The sequence below is a fragment of the Theobroma umbraticum genome, unplaced genomic scaffold, assembly GCF_002168275.2.
Source record: "Theobroma umbraticum cultivar Fairchild unplaced genomic scaffold, ASM216827v3 scaffold_89.0, whole genome shotgun sequence".
Taxonomy (NCBI): Eukaryota; Viridiplantae; Streptophyta; class Magnoliopsida; order Malvales; family Malvaceae; genus Theobroma; species Theobroma umbraticum.
Window position 1 is genome coordinate 628,457 of NW_018397271.1, and position 21,764 is coordinate 650,220.

Here is a 21,764-nt window from a genome sequence, read left to right on the forward strand (position 1 = left end):
GTTTGATCTATTAAGGATCTCTAACAATTTGTATTGAGCTTAAGATTTCTTAAGGGGGAGTCAAATATTGCCCATGATATCATGAGGAATTAAGATCTTCAGCAATAAACTGTGGTGAGAATTCAACATTTGGTGTTCTTTGTTACTGGTAACATCTTTCTAAACACCGAAATAGATATTGTGTCTTATATTACTTCTCACTTAAACTTGGATGTTGAAATGCATAATTGGTATCATGCCTTAAGTTTTCTCAATTAGTGTCTAGCATTAAAATTAGCATCAAGCTTTATAAGTGTATTTTCTCATTTGACCTTTAAATTGATTATATCTTTCTTGAATGTTTTGAGCCTTAAAGTTGATATGCTCCGAATGCTTAATGATAAGCGAATTCTTTACTAATGCTTTACCAATTGATATAATGAGGTTTAAAATGATTCGATCTTTCATAATTGATATTGTTCTTTTACAAAAAGGGAGATTTTACCTATATATATCAATTGGCATATTGAGCTTTAACACTTGGTATTGGAGTTGAAATATGGCTTATGTATTTATTGAACATCTTTATGATTATCTTTCTTGAACTTCATAATTGTTATGTCCACATTTTGGTTATAGATATATATACATGTGGCTTTCTCATTGATGATTCTCTTGATGAATTAATACTTCAATGTGCTTAAAGGGAATATTTCTTAATGACTTGGTTGAGGATATTAAGTGTATATATATGATGACTTGGAGACTTTATGGTTACATATTTATGGTCTTAATGCTTATATTCTTGATGGATTTTGCTAACCATTATTTCTTGAACTTAAGTGTCTAATGCTCACTCTTCTTAATCTTTTTGAAATAACAAAAAAGGGAGATGGTTTATAAGCAAATTTAATTTTATGCATATGTTAAGGGGGAGATTTTAAAATCATTTCAAATGCAAATTATGCTCATAGTTTTGTCATATCAAAAAGGGGGAGATTGTTAGCTTTAAAATTATTATAGTTTTGACTATGATAAAATGATCAAATTTGCTTGAACATTATTTAAGTAATCCTTGACAATCTCTTGAAATGATTTGACTCCCATACATTTGTTCTTACATAGTTACAAGCTTGACTCTTAAAGTTATTGAACTATGTCTATAAGCTTGTATGACTTTCGTGTATGATTGCTTATGATTCTCATTCATTAAAGTTTGATTTAAAGATTAAAGAAAAATTTTGATGCAGTCATTGAGGGGAAGTTTTGAATATCATTTTTAATGATAACAAAAAAAAAGAGAGAAAGAAGACTAAGTTAAATAAAGTTTGATTGGTCTTTATGTATAATTTTTGTGCCTGATGCTTAGTTTTGGTTTTGTTGAATATTATGTAAAGAAAACTAGATGCACTGACTAAGGGGGAGCACCTCATTACACATAAAGATTTGAAATATTCATATTGAACATAGACATTGCACTTTTAATCTAGGAGTGTTTTGTTATCATCAAAAATAAAAGATAAAGAATGTTGACTTCATATGCTTTTGATGATAGCACAGTATTCCCATTCATTGGTGTCTAATTTTATTATTTAAGTGTGCAAGAGAAAGCTTAAATTCATTAATATATTTGTAATTTGAAAGCAAGTCAAGATTCTTGTTTAGTTGCAAGATGGCCTAATTGGTTAAACAAGCAAAGAAGAAAAAGCTTTAATGAGGACAGATTAGTCTTAACCGGTTAACACAAATCCTTTATCAATTAAAGCAATTCTAGGCATTACATCAAGGATAGACAGAAAGGTCTTAACTAGTTAACACATGGTTTAATCAGTTAAACGGGTGCTGGATGTAAAATAGAAGCCTCTTAATTGGTTAACCAAGGGAGTTAGTTAGCTAAATCCAAAAGTGAAGATCCTAAATGAAGGCAGTCAAATTTGTCAAGAACAATTCAAGAACTCTCGGATAACTAACATATCTCATGGCTGTTTAAGGGAAATGGAAGATCAGCATTACCAAGCTAAGAGAAAAATTAATTAAATAAAGAAAAGTTGGTGAAGCTGGTCGGTCTAGAAACAGTAAACTCTTAATTAGTCAAAGTCTTTCTTAACCAGTTAATAGAGTAAAACAAATTGCAAGACGGAGAATACTTAATCAACTAAGAAGTATGGCTACCCAACTAAAAGCTCATGATCAAAAATTTGATTGCAAGATAGAGAAGACTTAGTAGACTAAGAAGTATTATTAGCTAGCTAAGAGCTCACTGCTAGAGAATTGGATTACAAGATAGAGAAAACTTAATCTATTGAGAAGCATGGTTAGTCAATGAAGAGCATATCAGAAAATTTGAATTTAAGCATAAAAGGACAAAATAATGGCTAGAAATGGCTAGTTTATGTCTCCAACGGCTAGAAGTCATTTTACAAGTATTTAAAGCCTCTCTAACAATAAAAAACAAGATTGAAAAGCCATCCAAAGTGATTTTGAGCTTAAAAGACCAAAAATATTCTCTTTACACTTGTATCTCACTCCCATCATTTGAAAAAATGTTTAAGCTTAACTTTGTACATCTTAGATTAACTAAGTGATCAATTGTACTTCATCTTTTCTTCATTTCATGTTTACTTAGAGTGTGTGAGGCATTCTAAGGGGTTGATCAAGCTAGGTTTAGCTTGGTTCTTACTATACGTTCTAACCAAGCCTTAAAAAAGTTAGTTTTGGGTTTGGTTGATATTAGGAAAAACCATTGTTGAAGTTTGTGGCTGAGCCAGTGAAAAGCCATTTTGGATTTTGGTTGATCTCGTGAAAAACCATTGTTAAAGGTTGTGGCTAAGCCTATAAAAAGCCATTGCAAAAGCTTGGTGGAAGCTTGGAAATTTTACTGATTTTAGCTAATTGGTTTAAAAATCCTTTATTGGGAGATCAAGGTAGTGGATGTAGGTCAAGGGGACCGAACCACTATAAATCATTGTGTTTTGTCTACTTTCTTTTATTTTCTTCTTACTCTTAGCACTTAAATCATTCCTTCAGCAAGTGTTAAACTTCCATTTTCAAATTCCTTTAATTAGCTTTTTATTTGGAAGGAATTTTAGTGTCATTCCCAAAATGCTATTCACCCCCCTCTAGCACGCTCTTTGGGACCAACACTACTAAAGGCATGTTAATAGTAAATTCATGTTAAGTGTAACAACCATTGTTTCATGCTTTTAATCTCATTGCTTAGTGAGCCTCTATCAAAGGTCTCACCTCATAATCCACCTAAAAGATCTTATCCTTTTAAAAACCTAGTTTATCATAATTTAGATTCATGATCGCTTGTAAGGACTGACATGTTTCGCATATCCTTGGGCCAATAATGAAAACTGTGGACCTTATGATTACTAGCATCCTTTCCCACTCAATATTTTTATACTTAGAGTTTTTAGTGACTTTTTATCGATTTTTCTAAATGCCTATTTAGAATATCCTAAGTCAAAATATGGACTTGGTTATATTTTCAACTAAATGCTTTAGTATATAACTAAGTCTATAATACCCTCTGTTAGGAATTTGAGAATATGGTGCCCTCGAAAGTAAGTATATTATCATGTTTAATTTCATTTAATTTATTTGTAATGAAAGTATTTGTATGAAGAGCCATACATAGGAGACATGTATTTTACTTGTATCTAAAAGTTGTTCACGGCCATATAATAAAGTTGGTCACTTTATTGTGATAAGGCTGTAGTGTGTAGATTACTTCCAACGAAATGAATGTGATTCACTTCAACGGGATGATGAGTCTTAAATCATCGAAATGGTTGATTTAGAGTAATGACACTATAACATGAATTGAAATCATGTGAAAGTCAAATTTAAGTTTTTCCATTACTTAAATCTTTGTGTCAAAGTTATGCATTTGTTTATAGTAGAACCGAAATCCTGATGGATGGATGGTGGACTTGTGTTTTATCTCCATATAATCTTTGATATACAGTAGGCATGATCATCATAAGGCATTGGTTTAGACTCCATATGTCAGGATTATAATCAAGGTGAATATCTAGGAACATATATCCAAATAGTGGAGTTCATAATATTAACATCACTCTTAGTGATTTCAGGAAGATTGGTGATTAATCTAAACCCAGTGGATTGATGAATTAGCTACTCATCACATCTTGATATGCCAAAGATTAGATATAGAGAATTGGATGACTAAATGGATGAAATATGAGACTAGGGGGCAAAATTAACATAAAAGGTAAAATGATAATTTCAAGTTTTGTCATTGGATCTTTATGAGGGTTCACAATATAAGGTTTGCAACTAGACAACTAATAATGAATATCAAGTATTGACTCATTTCTCGTAATTATAGTTAATCCAAAAGTGCAACTATGAATATATGGTGGAGTGATTTCATGGTTAATAAGCTTGAATTATCTTAATGAGATTAAGAATAATTCTAAACTTATTGGAGCTTGGACTATCTATGTCCAAATAGATTCCCCACATAGCTTCGTAGAATTCAACTTGTTTAAGTTAGAATGCGTATTTTATTTGATCAATTAAATATGTGTACAAAAATGGTAGCTTTTACATGTTTGTCTTAATTTATAAAAAAAAATATGTTTGGTCTAAATTTAGACAATAAAACATGCTTTGCCTTAATTTGGACAAGAAAACATGTTTGTCTTAATTTAAGATAAGAAAACCATGTTTTGACTTAATCTAAGCAAGAAATCATGTTTGTCTCAATTTACACAAGGTAACATGTTTTGGCTTAATCTAGACAAGAAAACATGTTTGTCTCAATTTAAACAAAATAACATATTTTGTCTTAATTAAAGACAAAGTTGTCTTAAATTAAGATAATGCTCTAAGAATTCTTGCAAAAAGAATCTAAACATCGATGTTGATAAAAGAAAACTCTATGTTTAACTATCACTCTTTTAATCAATATTATTTTTTTAAATAAACATGGATAATAATGAAATAAGAGTTATTATTCAATAAGGAGTTTTATTTTATCAAGAACTCTAAATGATAATTAAAGAATTAAACTATTTATTCTTTAATTTTAATATGATCATTATGCAGCATGTTTGATGCAACCATAACTTTAAATGGATGGTGAAGATTGATTCAAAGGTATTTGATTTTGATTAAACCATTGAAGCAAAAGTTTTAATAGAAGAAGAAGAGATTGGAAGAAAAAAACTTTACATATCTTTCTTGACAAAGTTTCAATCGTCATTTCTCTCCTCTTCCTCCTAACTTTATGGTACTTCTTTTCCTCTCCCCTATTCTTGGCTAGTTTCTTAAAAGAAAAATAGCCATTAATTTTTAGGAAGACAAAATTGGTTGTCATTTTGTAGTCTAGCATTCCACACCTTGTCCACTCAAGGTTCAAGTTGAAACCATTCTTGAAGTATAAGTGGTAAGCTTGTTTGGTTGAGAAATCAATCGTTGGTGTGATCGTATCCGAAAAATAAGAATCTCAAAATAAAAGGCACGTTTTATCTTACATTAATAGATTGTTATTTTTTAAAATGTGATTATGTTACTTGCAATATAAATGATGTGTTTTTCCACTTGCGTAATTGGATTGCTTGCTTCCTTTATAAAAGAAAAATTTGTAAAATCCATGCTTTTCACAAACACATCAATCCACTTAAATCCAATTGTATCAATTGGTATCATAGCAAGATTTATTGCAAGTTTGTTTCTTATATTTATTATGCATAATTGGCACCTTTGCATGCATTGAACTATCTTGATATGACCAGTGTATGGTTGTATATTGTGATGCATGATTTTGCCACATTAATTGTCTTAGAAAGTTTTACTTGTAACATTTTTCTTTTGGCTATGTAACAAGAAATGTGGCCTATCATCGCCATATTTCCTTCTTATTTTTTTTTACTTAGATTTTTGTAACTAGGAAAAGCCATGTAATTTTAATATTACTTGATGTATTTGGTGCATCCATGGAGAAAAAAGATGAAAGCAAAAAAGAAAAAGGTAATTAGGTAATATTTGGTCTCTTTATTTGTTTATGGCTAAAAATATTTTTTTTAAGAAAAAGGAGTTTTTCTTGTATCAATTTTTTGAAGGAAACGAGCTTTTCTTATATTAAAATTGTAGTTTTATAAAAAATATTTTTCTACTATTAAAATACTTTTTTGATTAAAAAAAAAGAAAGGTTGCTATGTGCTGCTAGGTAATGCTATTGACATAATGTTGTACATATATGAGATGTTTGGTACAAAACCAAGGTCTGCTAAGGTGAAGGCAATCAATGCTTTTAAGGACCTTAAGCAGAAACCTGGCGAGCCGATTAAAGATTACATGCTAAAAGTGATCTTTTTGGTCAATGAGGTAGAACTAAATGGTGTTGAGATAGATGTGGAAATATAAATATCAATGATTGTTCATAGCTTGAATTTATAATTTTCACAGTTCAAATTTGATTATGAAATACACACTAGGGATTACACCCTAAGTGGAGAATGTGCTTGATTTAGAAAAGAAGCCTAAAGCACATTCAATTTCCACTTTTAAGACCAAAACTAAGGGTAAAAGGAAGAAAGCTAAAAATAAAGAGAGTGCTAAGGGCTCAGTGGGAACCAAGCAAAAGCCCGTGAAGAAAAAAACTACTTCAAAGGACAACAGTAAAGGAAAATGTTTCCATTATCGTGTGAAAGGTTTACCTTGAAATCCATATGAGTAAACAAGGTATGGGTTTTCTAAATATGTTAAAAGCCTATTTAGTGGTTGATTCTACGGATACTTGGATAGTAGATTCTAGAGCCACTAACCACATTTGCAATTCTTTACAGGGGTTTCAACAAAGGAGAAAACTGAGTAAATGGCAGTTTTAGATGAGGATGGAAAATGGCACATTTGGTTCAATATTAATTGTGGGAGCCATTATTCTTTAATTTCCTTATTGTCGTAGCTTAGCTTTGGAAAATGTTTATTACATTCTAAAGATTTATAGAAATTTGATTTTTGTCATTTGTTTAATAAAGTCTGGATATTCAGTTTATTTTAATGAGACACTCATTATTTATTTAAATAAGGATTTTAATTGTTCTAGAATTGTAAGATATAATCTTTATATCCCTAAGCTTACAACTTATTCTGCAAATGATGTAAAAGCAACATGATTTAAAATTGAAAGAGTAAAAAAATCTAGCATAAATCAAAATTATCTTTGGCATCTATGTTTAGGTCATGTCAATCAAAATAAAGTCAATAGGCTTGTAGAGGATGGTGCTCTACTAAACATGGTTGAGGGTCCTTTACCAGTATATGAGTCTTATATTGAAGCAAAAATTACCAATGGCCCTTCAAGGAAAAAGGTTACAAAAAGCCAAACCTTCAAGACTGGGTGCACATATATGTGTGCAGACTAATGAACATACAAGCTAGAAAAGGTTATGAATATTTAATAACTTTTATTGAGGACTACTATAGTCCTCAAGATAAGAAAGTTTTCATTAGTGTAAATTCCACTTTGTTAGAAAAAGAGTTCATGGGAAATCACAAACTTAGAAGTAAAATTGTCTTAAAAAAAGTGTCTGATCCTTCAAATTTAAGAGTTAATTTTAAAAATCTCATAACATAGTCTAATTCAAGGGCTAAAATAGAAACACAGCCTAAACATCAAATAGTGGTTCCTCCACATAGTGAGAGGGTTGTGAGACAACTAAAGAGATACATAGATTTGGGAGAAAACATGATTGCACTCTGAAATGAACATGAATATAACCTTATTACATATAAATAAGCTACTAATAATGTAGATGCTGAAGAGTGGCCTAAGGCAATGAAATTTGAGTTCGACTCTATGGATTGCAACAAAATTTGGACCTAATAGATCCACCTGAAGGGATAAAACCTATAGGAAGCAAATGTATTTACAACAGAAAAAGAAGAAGTGTTGGAAAAGCGAAGACCTTCAAGGCTAGACTAAAGGCCAAGGGTTTAACTTAAAGAGCAAGGACTAACTATGAGGAAACCTTCTTCTTGGTGGATATACTTTAATCCATCAGGATCCCCTTATCCATAGCTACACATCTTGATTATGAGATATGGAAAATGGATGTCAAGACCACATTTTAAAATGAGGATCTTGAAGAGCGCATTTATATGGCTTAACTAGAAGGTTTCATTAAAAAAGTGCTGTGAATTGCATAGGTCCATTTATGGACTTAAGCAAGCATCTAGGTCTTGGAACATAAGATTTGATATTGTTTACAAATCATATGGTTTCCAACAAAATGTTGATGAACCCTATGTCTATAAAAAGATACAAGATAAGAGGGTTGCTTTCATAGTCCTTTATGTTGATAACATTTTACTTTTTGGAAATGATGTAGGAATGTTATCGATAGTTAAAGGTTGACTGAACCAACAGTTCAATATGAAAGCTTTAGGATAGGGTAGCTATGTTTTAAGGTTCAAACTTATAAGGGATTGTAAGAATAAGTAGATAGCATTATCTTAAGCATCTTATATAGACAAGATTTTGGCCAAGTTTGCTATGCAAGATCCTAAGAAAGGTTTTATGCCCTCCAGACATGGAATCAAACTTTCTAAAGAGATGTCGCTTAAAACTCTAGAAGAAGTTGAAAACATGAGATGGATTCCCTATGCATCTGCTGTTAAAAGTCTCATGTTTGCTACACTATGCACTAGGCCAAATATACACTATGTAATTCAATTAGTTAGCAAATTTTAGTCAAACCCAGGCATAGACCACTAGACTTTAGTTAAGTGCATTTTTAAATATCTTCATAGAATGAAGAATTACATCCTCGTATATGTTGGAAGTGACCTTGTAGCAATAAGGTACACAAATTCAGATTTTCAATTTGATGTTGATCCTAAAAAATGGACATCAAGATCTATATTCACCATAAAAGGATGAGCCATAGTTTGAAGGAGTGCAAACCAATCTTGCATTATGGACTTCACTATATAGGTAGAGTATTTTGCAGCTTGTGAAGTAGTAAAGGAAGTTGTATGGCTCCGTAAGTTCCTTATAGACCTTGAAATAATTCTAGATGCAGACAAGCCCTTTACACTTTATTGTGAGAACAGTGGAGCAGTGGCTAACTCAAAAGAACCACAGAATCATAAAGTAGCAAAACATATTGAGTGGAAGTATCATCTTATTTGAGATATCATACAACGTGAAGAAGTACTTTTGAAGAAAATTCAACAGAGCAGAACTTCACTGATCCATTCACAAATATTCTAACATAAAAGAGTTTTGATTATCACTTATAAGGTCTTGGAATAAGGGATATGTCATACTTGCTTTAAGGCACGTGGGAGATTGTTAGGAATTTGAGAATATGGTGCCCTAGCAAACAAGTATATTATCATGTTTAATTTCATTTAATTTATTTTTTATGAAAGACATTTTAATAGTAAGATGAAGAGTTTGTTTTAAGTAAGCATTCATTTTTTAGTTATTAAGGTACCACGATTTTATTGAGATATTAAAATACATTTGTATGAAGTGTCACGCATAGGAGATATGAATTTTAATTAAATCTAAAAATTAGTCACAGCCATATAATAAAGCTGGTCACTTTAATGTGATAAGGCTGTAATGTTGAGATTAATTCTAACAAATCGAATGTGATTCACTTCAAGGGAATGATGAGCCTTAAATCATTGGAATGGTTGATTTTGAGTAATGACACTATAACATGAATTGAAGTAACGTGAGAATTAAATTTAAGTTTAACCATTACTTAAATCTTGATCTCAAACTTAGGCATTTGCTTAGAGTAGAATTGGAATCCTAAAGTATAACGGACCTGTTTTTTATCTCTTTATAATCTTTGATATACAGTGGGCATAATCATTATAAATTTTTGATCTAAAATCTCTATGTGTGGATAATAGTTAAGGTGAACATCCGGGAACGTATATCCAAATAGTGGAGTTCATACCATTAACATCACTTCAAGTGATTTCAAGAAGATTAGTGATTAATATGAGCCCAGTGAATTGATGAATTAGCTATTCATCACATCTTAATACTCAAAAGATTAAATCTAGAGTATAGGATTACTAATTGGATGAAATCTGAGGCTAAGGGACTAAATTGACATAAATGGTACATGGTAATTTCACCTTTTTTCATTTGATGGTTATAAGGGTTCACAATATAACTTTTGCAATTGAACAACTAATGATGAATATCAAGTATTGAATCATTTTCTGTAATTATATTTAATCCAAGAGTGCAACCACGAATCTATGGTGGAGTGATTTCATGGTTAATAAGCTTGAATTATCTTAATGAGATTAAAAATAATTCTAAGTTTATTGGAGCTTGGATTACCTATGCCTAAATAGACTCCCCTCTTAGCTTCATAGAATTCAGCTTGTTTAAGTTGGAATGCATGTTTTATTTTCTTCATTAAATTTGTATACAAAAATGACAACTTTTATATGTTTGTATTAATTTAGACCAGAAAACATGTTTTGTCTTCATTTAGATAAGAAAATATGTTATGTCTTAATTTAGAACAAGAAAATATGTTTTGTCTTAATTTAGACAAGATAACACATTTCTCTTAATGTAAGACAAGAAAAACATGTTTTGTCTTAATTTAGGCAAGAAAACATATTTGTCTTAATTTAGACAAGGTAACAAGTTTTATCTTAACTAAAACCAAGAGTTATTTTTAATTAAGATAATGCTAGAAGGATTCTTGCAAAATGAATTTAGACATGCATGTTGATAAAAAAAGACTCTATGTTTGACTATCACTTTTTATTTATTATTAATTCTTTTTAAATAAAGATGGATAATAATGAAATAAGAGATATTATAGAACAAGGAGTTTTATTTTATCAAGAACTCTAAATGATAATTAAAGAATTAAATTATTTATTCTTTAATATTAATTTTGATAATTAAGGAGCATGTTTGATGCATGTATAGCTTTAAATGGGTGGTCAAGATTGATTCAAAGGTATTTGATTTTGACTAAACCTTTAAGGCAAGAGTTTTAAGAAAAAGAGAATAGATTGGAAGAAAAGAAAGGTTCATATCATTCTTGAAATGGTTTTAGCCATCATCTCTCTCCTTCTCTTCCTAACTTTGCCACACCTCTCTTTCTCTCTCCCATTCTTGGCTAATTGCTAAAAAGAAAAATAATCATTAATTATTAGGAAAAAAGAGAAACAACATTGATTTTAATCTTGTAGTCTAGCATGCCACACCTTGTTCACACAAGGTTCAAGCTAAAAGTATTCTTTAAAAATAAGTGGTAAGCTTATTTGGTTTAGAAATTAATCATTGGTGTGGTGGTGTATGAAAGTAAGTATCTCGAAATAAAAGCTACATTTTATCCTACTTCAAAAGATTCTTATTTTTTAGGATGTCATTATGTTACTTGTAATATGAATAATAGGTTTTTCTACTTCTGTAATTAGATTACTTGCTTCCTTTATAAAAGAAATATTTTTGAAATCCATGCTTTACACAAACAAATCAATGCACTTAGATCCAACTTCAACACCATCTTGTTTAGATGCGATTTAATTTCCTACAGTCATTATGTATCTCATAGTATAAAACTCTTTTAAACTAAAATACATAATGTATGCAACCAATCCTTAGGAGGTTGGCACTTATTCTAGATGACATGTTATCAATCAAACAATAACACATATCATTCATTTGTACTTACAAATAAATATAAACATAAGCCACATTAAAATCCATCCTAGAAAAAAGCAAAAATTAGAACTTGTAAAATAAAAGATTTTCAATCTTAGTTTGCTTCCATAGCTTGTCTCCTTAGAACACTTTCCAAAATTGGTACCCTTACGATTTTTATGGCAATCTAAAAATCTCCAAATTTTTAGTTTTGAATTTTAACAGAATTTGAAAAATTATTTTATTATTTTTTAATTAATACCAAAATAAAATAATTTCCAATCCAAGGTTAAAATAGATTAGTTTCATTCATTTTAACTCAATTTGAAAATAAATTTTTATTTTTTAAAATTAATTAATCTCATTAATTAATTTTCAATCCAAGGCTAAAATTTTCCTTTTCTTTTGCCCTTCTTACCCTTGAATAGATGTTTGTCCCAAGGCAAAACTCAGCCCAAAATTTTGGTTTACACTGCCTAGTGACTTGTGATGAATATTTTGCCTTGATCCTATTCGAACTAGGTCAAGTGGTAAACATAATCACTGTAGCATTGTCTTTTAGCTTTTCAATGACACAAAAATCGTGTTTTTTGGACCTTCAAAGAAAAAGTTATGGCCAAATTACTAAAACATGTTCGCCAAAAAAAATGCCAAATTTCACTAACTAGCTACTTGTGACAAATTTTTATCTTCCTTCCTCTCTCCTTATAAGAATGTTGGGAGGTCGACCTACCTTTTTAGATGAATATTCCACTTCTTTTCTAATCAAAAAAGCTTGCCTTACGAATCCTCCTTTATGCACACAACGATCTCTTTGTTCCATTGTTATAGAGCAACTACTAAAGTCCTTCACAAGAAATTACACGTTCTAACTCCCTCTGGCCTTTGATGGTGCCTCAAGAATGAAAAGAAAAAGAAAGAAAGAGTTTTTGGTTGTTTTGACTTACAGAACAACGAACGTTCACTCTTGGTTGTGTGAAAAACTAATACATTTGTTCACTATTTATAAATGTGTTAGGGATATAGAGATAGGATATTTCTTTTAAATTTAAACAAATTAAATTAAAATGTAATTACTCTTTATTTAAATTTAAACAAATTAAATTTAAATATAATGGATAGATCATTATTATTTAAATTTAAACAAATTAAATTTAAATATAATGGATAGATCATTCTTAATTAAATTTAAGCAAATTAAATTTAAATTTATATCCTATCTCAAACATTTTTTAATTATTCAATTAAAAAATATGAGAAAAATATCTAATATTATTTAATTGAATATTTTTTAATTATTCACAAATAATTAACAAAGTTGCATGCCATGTGGACGCACCACATTTAAATGCAACATCTTCAACTTATACACATTGGCATCAACTTATAGCATTCTCAATCATTTCAATCACATAAGATTTTCCATCTCTAATCCCTCTTACATGTAAGAGCTATGTAGAATCTCCTTATATGTCTAAACTCATGGTTATATATAACAACTAATGTTTTATAATTGCTCGAGCAATGAGTTATAGACTATGCCTATGAGATGGATAAGGACTCTTCCTTGGATACTCATGTCAATCCATCAGGAACTGATTGCTTTCTTAGTTATGTCCCACTAGATCATATCATTTTTTACCATTAGAAATCATGCTAAAGTAGCAACACCAAATCTCAACTTCACATCATAGATCCAAGTCCCCAAGGGTATAAGATTTAGACTACATAAGTCTTTCAGGCTCACACAGTGATGAAGTAGGAATCTATTCAATCACTCTTTTCCATCAATAAACTAATAGCACATATAGTATGAAATGTATGTTGTGCTGAATCTTCCATTTAAGGTTTGCCATGTCAAAACCACTATATAGATCTTGCTCAATCACCATAAAAAAGATTGACTTGAATCAATTAAGATTCAAATCTAGTTATCATTGGCTCCATTGAGTGCGGATAATCTTTATGTTTGAGTTTTACAAGCCTCATCTTGACTCTAAGTTAAGGTGACTTTGATACGATCCTTGCTCACAACTCATGTGATAAGGAGATCCCAAAATGCTTGGTACCTTGTGATCGTTTAAGTTTTATCCCACAAGCTACCATAGCGTTGGGGTGATTATCCCCTGTGAGAGGAATAATCTATAAAGCCAGGTGACAATAATCATCTTAGAAATGTGCCCTAATTAATTAACAATATTTGATGAGACAAGTCAACACAGACTTAATTTGGTAATTGTTCAAAAACAATAGTACATGAACATCAAATGTGTAATAACCCTAAACCCCTAATATGGTTTTGGAAAGCATTCCTAGCAATAGGTTTAGTGAATAGGTCTACTAACATATCAGTTGTGGAAATGTACTTCAACATAACAAGACCTTGTGCAATGATGTCATGAATGTAGTGATAGCGAATATCAATATGTTTGGGTTTTCCACGGTACTTAAGATCCTTTGTCTAAGCCATAGCCACAGTGTTGTCACAATAATGTACAACAGCTTCACTAAGATGCCTTGTAATGTTCAAGCTTTGCAAGAATCTCCTTAACCAAACTACCTACTGTCTTGTGATAACTCTATTATATAGAGTTATTTTGACTCATTTTGGGAGTTTAAGTAGCTAGATCTTTGAGATTTTAGGTTCGAATTTTAGCATTTTAGGTGTTTTTTTAGTTTAAGTTTGATTACTTGTTAAGTAGTTAATTTAAGTTATTTTAGTTAAATTTTAGGTTATTTTATTTTAAATTACTGTAAGAGTAGTTATTGCTAATTTCTCTTATAGCTTTTGTAGGAAATTGATGGAAAAGACTCATTTGATGAAAATCAGTGCAAGTATGGTGATAGCTTCATTTGTATATGTTTCAGTATTTTGACCATATCTCTTTCTAAAAAACTCCAAATGAGGTGATTCTTAGACCAATCGAATTATAAGAAAAAGGGATACAATGTTAATGTTCACCAATTTGCCAAGTTCTGATTGGATCATGGTCAAAATATTTGTCAAAGTCGGACCACTGCAGCAGTATGTAAAGACTGAACATGATGCGGTATTTGGAGCAAATCTTTCAAGGCAGAAGTCCAATTGATGTGATTCTTAATCCATTAGAAATTTAAGAGACAGGGATAAAACTTTTATGTTTACTACTTTGCCCAGTTCCGAACATATCAGGGTGAAACTCACGTTTGAAGTTGATAGACTGCCACAGCGCTGGGAGAACAGGGCTGCAGCGTTGATGAAAGGATGCACACATACAAATTTCTAGAGAGCTCAGCGCTGCAGCGCTGCAGAAGTAGCGCCGCAGCGCTGCGCGACATTCCAAAAAATAAGGGAAGTTAACGGGATTTCGGAAATTAGGTTATTTGGAGCCTATTTAAGGGCCTTTTCAGAGATTTTGGGAAGGCAGCAAGCAACTATTCTGAAGATTTGAAGCCAAGAAAAAAACCAAGAAAACAGAGAATTGGAGGGAGAATTAAGATCACAAAACTCTAACTATTAGTTTCTCTCTTTACTTTTTGTCTTTTCTTATTTCCTTTGACTTGGATTCATGGTTAATTTCTTTGGATATTGTTTTTATAGATACTATGATCTAAATTATTTTTCTAGGATTGCAATTGAACTCACATGTAATCTAACTTTTAATCTCTTTCTTACTTATCTTTAATGGGATTCGAAGTGCTTATTCCGATTTATGCTTAATGCTTTTAATTGCATGGCCACCAATTAAATTGATCTAGGAACCTAAACAAACTTGGGAAAGGGAGTTTAGTGTAAACTAAAATTGAGATAGCATATGATCATATTAATTGATTTGCGTATAGGATAGGGATATACTGTAGGCCATATGTAGCTAGATAGAGCCTGAACTGAATGAGTCTAATTTAATTCAATTCACATAGGGATATAGTGTTTTAGTTAAAATAGATATTTTTATAAGATGAGTCAGAGACCCTTATAATAATTTAGGACTCTAGGTTAGCAATTCAACCCATTGAAATAAGTTAAGAAAGAGAGGTAAGATTTAGATGAAGTCTGAGGGATATTGTAATCCTAGGCTTCTTTGATTTGCTGTTTGCCCAATTATCTTGTTGCTTTAATTTGTAATTAAATTAGTTTTAGTTGCGTAATTTTTAGTTCAATTAGAATTCAGATTTTAATTATTTGAATAAAACAAATTGTGTTCTAATTTTAGTACTTTGTAAAATTTTAGATCAATTCCCTGTAGGATCGATACTCTGCTTGCTAATCTACTATCTATTCGATACGTATACTTGCGTAGTAAAATTTTAACTAACATCTTGCAGCATAGCATGCTACATCCTTTGCTTCCATAGTATAAAGAATAGTACAAAGTTACTTTTTGCTGCTCCAAGAAATAGCTCTGCTTTCAAGTATAAAAGTATATCCTAAAATAGACTTTTGATTATTTTTGTCACCAATGTGATCAGCATCACTATATCTGACCAATTTTAGACTTCCACTTTCATAGCACAAAGCCAAATTAGTGGTTCTTCTTAAATACCTTGGTACCTTTTTGACTACAGCTCAATGGGCAATCCCAAGATTACTTTAGTACCTACTACCATACCAACTGGAAAAGTGTATCTCTAGTTGAGTATACATCATAGCTTACATAAGACTTCCAATAACATTTACGTATGGTACGTTCACCATTCGTTTTTTTTTCTTCAGTTTTAGGACATTGTTCCATGTTAAGATATAAGCTGTTCTCCTTTAGAATGTCTATAGGCTTGGAGTTCTGCATACAGAATCATTCTAAGACCTTTTGAATGTAATTTTCTTGAGACAAACTCAAGAACTTTTTAGAATGATTTCTCGAGATCATAACCCCAATGATGTATTTAGTTTGTCCCATGTCCTTTATCTCGAAAGTGAAAGACAACCACTTTTGAGTGGTGACAATTAACTCCATGTCATTCCTGACTAATAAGATATTATTGACATATAATGAAAGAATAAAAACTTATTCTCTAATTTCTGTACATACACACAATGGTCCTTTTCAATCATCATAAAGTCTATGGAAATGATGGCTTGATGAAATGAAGATACCATTGTCGAGATGATTGTTTAAAGCCATAGATAGAATGTTTCAAGCGACACACCTTGTGTTCTTCTTTGTTGGCTTGAAAACCAATTGGTTGATTCATATAGGCCAATTCAGCAGCTTTTTGCTCAATTTCTCGTGGAGTCAAATTCTCATCAGTACGAGTCAAAGGAACGGCCCCCTGGCCTCTGATTTCCATATAAAGGACTCCTAATTGATTTCTCCATTAAGAAATGCACTTTTCACATCCATTTAGAACAATTCTAAAACTAGATATGCCGCCATAGCTAGGATAAAAAAAATTGACGTAAATCTCACCATAAGAGAAAATGTCACTTCATAGTCCACACCTTGCTTTAGGTATAACCTTTGCCATTACATGAGCCTTATATTTGTCAATTGATCCATCAATTTTGCACTGTACCCTTAGAACCCATTTGTTGTCGAAGGCCTTACGCCTAAATGGAAGGTTAACTGACTCTTATACTTGGTTTTCAGTCATGCATTTCATTTCATCTTCCATAGTAGCAAGCCACTTGTTTAATGATTACGAGTTTAAAACTTCCTTAAAGGAAGATGGTTTAGCAACACCCACAGAAATGCTTAAGAAAGACATACCTGCTATCTCAAATCGTTTATGAGGTATTGCCCACATTCACTTCTTTATAATTGTGAATCTTGGTGGATCTTTAGTGGTGTACTCCCATTAACCTTAATAGTCTCTTAGATAGGATATGTTTATACATCCATTTCCTTATGTTGGGATACAGTTTCTTAAGGCTCCTTCATCTCATAAGGTTCAAGGCTTTCTTTAACCTTACCTATGCTTGGGAAGTCATTTTCTGAAAAGTTTGTTATTATAAGCTCTACAAGCCAATCTGTGGTTATATGGGAATTGCAATTTTGAGATATTCATGTATGACCTTTTGTTATTCATAATAACATTGGGGTAGTTCTTTATCCATAAGTTTGTGATTTAATTACTTTTTGTACTTATGTAGATAAAGCCCATGGAAATATATATGCTTTGCAAAGGAATTGTATTGGGATACAATTATGAGATCCTTATGCATTAAAGCATTGTTCCTAAAAGTTCTTGATCATTGTATTATTAAAACAGGGCATCAATAATGCTCAAAGATTGATACATGTTATGTTCCTTACTTGTGAAGTAACTAATCACTTTCATAGATTGAAGTATAAAGATACTTGGAACTAGCATGTGGGTGATTGCCATGGGAGAGCGAGTCCACTGAACATGACCTGCCATAAGAAGTGCATTTAATACCTTAATCAAGTGCCTATGCAATACTTCTCATGTGTCAGCTTTCTAACTACTCCCCAGACTTAAGACACTAGGTTGTTATGTACATGGAGTACTATGCTTTGATTTCATCTTTATGGGTGCCTAATCAAGGATACAAAAACAGGATGTTTTTAAGAATAGTATGAAGCATATAAAGGCAATGAGTGGTCAAGATAAGAATCATCACCCCAAGTGATTCAAGGGAAAATATCTTATTAGTTCTTGGTAGACATTAGCTTAATCAAATCCTTGGCCAAGGTGTTTAGGAGATTATGAAATGAGTTTCATAAGTATCCATAAAGCTAATGATCTAACTGCAAGAACAAATATGGAGATCAACAAGAGTAAGCACTGCACCGGGCTCTTATCATCTTTAGGATATGTGATGAAGGAATGAATTACACTGAAAAACTGTACACTGAAAGGTTATCAAAGAATCCTTTGACTCTCCTAACAATTGGGTGGCCATGATGCATTGCTAAGTGCTAGTCATGGTCCATGGAATTGAATTAGTTAATTTAAAATTGAATATGATTCATTTTAATTAATTAATTATATTATAATTCAATTCTATTACCAACGTGTTAGGAACCTAATGGGTCACACACAAAGGTTGCAATTTGGATTAAATTGAGAAGGTGATGATTTAAGTTAGACTTAAATCAAATTCTAGGTTTTAACTACTAAGGACCCAATTAAAAGAGTTTAATTAGGTATTGGTTAAATATTATAATTTTTATAATGTTAAGGACTTATTTTGTAAATTTTAATAAATTAAACCTAGATATAAATATCACATTATAGTCACTTTTTTTTTAGGGGAAGGAAACAAAAAAAAAGGGTTTTTCTTTTGAGTGCTGCCACTCTTGATAAGTTTATTTATTTATTTATTTTTAAAACTTCTCCTTTGATTCTTTACTAGAAATCTAAGAAGAAAAGAGGAAAAATCGCTGTCCAATTGCTAGCACAAGCCCATGGCATAAAGCTCTCTCCTTGAGAAGGATCTATTGCAATCGTGCGTGCATCATTGGAGGCCAAGTGAACGAGCGGCTAGGATTCTTTCACACAAAAGATGTTCATTTTTTGTCACCAAAAGGAATCCATTTGATTACAATATCATTTGGAAAGGTAAATTTTTTTTTTAATTTATGTGATGCTTAACTTTGTATTAAACAACCAAGGTGATCCAAAGGTAGGAGGCATGTTTTTTATTTTTTTTTTGTTTTTATTATTTCGTTGTGTTGATGCTCTAATCATGCCATTCCTATTAGTGGTATCAGAGCCTCCCTTGGCTTGTTTTAATGCAAAGGTATATCTTGTTATTATTTAGTTTCAATTTTCATTGGATATGAAGTGTTTGGAAGAGAGCAAGCAAGTGTTAAATTTCGATTATGTTTTAAAGTAGTTTATCACATATTCGAGTTTTGATTTTTAATACTTATTTGTTTCAGGAACTAATCTTGTTTAAGTGCCTCAATGTGGCCAAATGATATGCGCATGAGATGCACAAAAGAGTTTGTCAAGAAAAGGATTCCAATTCATGGGAAATATAATGCCGATTTGGTGATAGAATTTGATTCTACCCAGATTTGCATATGGTTAGATTTTCTGTTTTTAACAGGGACCTAAAAGCCCCCAAAAATTCTGAAAAAATTTGGAAGTAATCTACATTGAAATTGTTTCAATATGATTAATAACCACCTGAAAATGGTAAAGGAAAAGCCGTGAAATCATGGTTGAAACCATTGCTGCCAGCAGTAGTTTCAGATCATGATTTCGCTAAGAAAGTCATCTTCCAGGAGTCCTAAAATTGCGCAATTGTTGTACCCTTTTAGATAAATTTTGAAGTTTTAATATGTTCAAAAGATGCCTGGAAAGATTACTAAAATTAAGGGATTTAATCCCTTGATTTATGCCATCATAATGCCACTTATGCAACCCAAAAACTGCAACTATGTACAGGATACATAGGCTATGTTTTTTTGAGGTTTTGACTAGCTAAATCAAGTCGAAAATTATGAAATTTTAATATGAAAGATTTGATATGTTAGCTGACCATGGTTAAAATTTAGGTATTAAATTCCATGACTTGGTGCCTCACCAAGCCACAAAATCATGATTGGTACAGTACTGCCAGAATTTTGTAAAGTCATGGTTCTTGGAATTTTAGTGTCCATATTTGCAGGCTAAATTGGTGCAATTAAAAACACTAATTCAGTAGACAATATCTTATGGAAAAGTTCCAGAAAGATAAATTTTGAAATATTTAAATTAGGGAATTTGATTCCTTAAAATAAGGATATCAGAATTTTATTAATTACATCCCTAAATTTAGGATATTAATTCCTAAAAATATGGGAGTGTGATAAATATGGACAAGATAAATATGATGAATTAATTTCCTTCTTTTAAGAAGTGAAATTCAAATAGGACACTTAGATATAATTAAAGATAATGTTGTCTTAAATATTATATTTAAATTATCTAATGACATTAGATAATTGAAGAGACATAATCTTTAATTTAAAAGGACTAGTAAAAGTTACTTAAAACGTTTAAAGATTACAAATTAAAAAAATATTTTAATTCTAATCCTAATGAGATTAGGAATGGATAATATTACTAATACTGATTAGTAAAGACTTTCCATATATGGAAATCTACTTCCATACATGGAATTAAAAAAAAATGAACTCGAAATTAGTTATACACTAATTTCGGATGCCTCCTATGTTTAACAATTAAAGTAAGACATAGTTTTAATTTTATGTTCTTGTGGATGCATGAATGTGGATGATTATGAACTAGGCCCAATATGATTGTGGATGTATGGTTAAATTGTGTCATGGTATTTATTTATTAAATAGGGTCTACGCACCCTACCTTTCTCTTGATTTTCAAGGATTGTAAAATTCTTTCCTCACCTAATTCCCTTCGAATGTACCACAAGGTTTCTATAATAAATTGTAATTAGTTACATATAAATGGAGAATTAGGACTCGTTTAGGAGTTATTTTACAATTCGAAGATAAAGACCTAAAGATGCCACGAAGATACAAGGAGGAAGATTACAATATGATGTATGTTATTTCCTATGTTTGACCAAGCTAATTTCCTTTGATAGATCAAGAAAATTAGTATAGATAAAGTCCATAATCATCCAAAGTAGATGTATGAGATAGATTTATTTATGGAATTAATAAATACTATGCATGCAAATATGAGACCTTAACTAAGTCAAAAATAAGAAAATCCCTTGGAAACTATTGAGTCACATGCCAGGCATGACTAAGTTGCCTTCCACCATATAGCAAGATAACTTGGCTACTCTTTTATCGAAGACTTGTTGAGCACACTCAAGGTCACACTTTTACACGAGTATGTTTGAGCTATGATGGCTCTTACTCAACTAGTTTTATAAAATTCGGATGCTTAGAAACTTGATTATTATGGAAACTAGAGGCAATGGCTAGGCGAAACATATATGATATGTTTAGGCAATGTGTTGTCACCTAGCTGATCTAGGAGTTGTATAAAGATGCAATTGGTAAGCTCAATTACCTACCTAATCCACCTATCATGGTTTGTTGAGCACACTCAAGGTCATGATTAGAATGGATAAGGATCCTAGCCCACTAAGAGATTCGTTGTAGAGATCTCTTGAGGTGACATTAAGGGTTATCATCTTAAAAAAAATAATGGGAGCAATGAATTTAAGATTTACTATCTCATCTTA